Source organism: Marmota flaviventris, chromosome 10, assembly GCF_047511675.1.
Source record: "Marmota flaviventris isolate mMarFla1 chromosome 10, mMarFla1.hap1, whole genome shotgun sequence".
NCBI classification, from domain to species: Eukaryota; Metazoa; Chordata; class Mammalia; order Rodentia; family Sciuridae; genus Marmota; species Marmota flaviventris.
This window is the reverse complement of record NC_092507.1, coordinates 27850058-27851853: the sequence shown is the minus strand read 5'-3', so window position 1 is coordinate 27851853 and position 1796 is coordinate 27850058.

The window sequence follows — 1796 nt, the reverse complement described above, 5'->3', positions numbered from 1 at the left end:
TGGCAGAACCATCTCTATGTTCCCTCTTGCTTCCTGAGGACGAAGCTACCTGCTCGCTCCTTGTGCCAAGGTCTCAGGCAACCAGAGCTCCTGTGTGCACGTTCCCTGGCTCTGTGGAAGGGCAGCTCCCTGACCTGTGCCCACCGCGGCTCCCTCGGACAGCTCCACTGCGGGGACAGGGCTGCCTCTCCCACCTCCGACTGCCCTTCACCTACCACCTGGGGCCAGGCGGCCTCCCTGTCCTCTTGGATGCTAGGGAATACCCGCAAAGGCTTGTCTTTGTGGAGCCCTGGATTTGGACGTCATCTGGTTCCAGAGTGATGTACATATCTGGACAGGACTTGGATAAATAAATCAATGAATAGATAGGAGGGTAAGTTAGGGGGATGTGAATAGGTAAATGACCCACCCAATGTGGGAGGGTCCCGTGAGTGAGCTTATCCCTGGGCCCCAGGGCCCCGCATGTGCACTGACGCTGGAGGTGAATTCGACAAATGTGAAATTGCATGGAACAAGTCTCCCTGGAGCTCATGGCTGGTAACGGGCCACAAGATCTATTCATTGTCAATGACAGAAACTCCACCCCTGCAGGAAGAGCCCAGCTTTGGGATATGGACCACCTCTCTGGGTTGGACTCCCGGCTTGCCGTGTCCTGACTTAGGGCCTTGAGCCAGTTGCTTTACTACCCTGAGCCTCCGTTTCCCCTTCTGTAAAGTGGGGGAGGCCTACTTTGCAGGGTGGTTTGGAGAATGGGGGGATTTGGACAGAAGGTACTTGCTAAGAATTGGAGGGTGAAGTTTTCTGGTCAGTGGAACCCGCACCTTAGGCTGAGTGAGAAACGGCCAAACAGCGCCAGGCAGCACGGTGGGCAAAGGCCACCCCCGGGCTCCAGGGCAGCATCTGCTCCTGTGGGCACGGGGTCCTGCGTGGGGATGTGACTATACAAAGAGGCCATCAGACACTGCCATCCTTCCCATGCGTGTCCTGGCTCTTGAGGGATGTCTGACATCACAGGAACCAGGCCAGCGCGGGTGGATTCAGGGGACATTCCTCCTGCCATAAAGAAGAAGCGTCCTGGAACATGCAGCCCAGGAAGACCTGCGTGGGTCCAGGGGCTCAGGCACGGTAGCCTCGGTGGGCACCAGGGGCTGGGCGCTGGCGCAGGGCCAGGACCGTGAGGCTGAGACCCTGGCGTGCAACCTTGGCCTTGCTGTCTGACCTGGGTGCCTCCATCTCCTCGTCCACATAAGAGTGGCCGAGTCCAGGGTTTGGAACGGCACCTGCCCACAGTGAGCAATACAGAAATATCTATGGCAGTGCCCTGGATGGCCGTCCCCGACTCCCCGCTCCTCCTCTGTGTCAGTGGATTGTGCATCCTCTCCCCAGTTGACCTCCACTCGTCTGAGCCATTGGCCTTGGCCAGTGGACTCTGAGTGAGTGGGACAGTCCCCAGCACAGGATTTAAACAGCGTCTTCCGCCCACTCTCTTCCTCCAGCCTCCAGCAGTAGAACAGCATATTCCAGGTAATGGTCGCTTTTTTCATCCTGAGACTTGAGATAAAAAGACATAAGGGTCAGCCAAGTTCAGCCAAGTGCAGGCGAGCGCAGCCCTCATACAACGAGAACAAGAGAGAAATGTTCATTATCGTAGGCTGCAGGATATTGTGGTGGTTGTTACTGCAGCAAACATGTCCAAATATGGTTATTATGATCATTTCTCCATTTTATAGACGAGGACGCTAAGGCTGTGGGAGGTCAAGTGACTTGCTCGTGAACACACAGTGAGTAAAACTCAG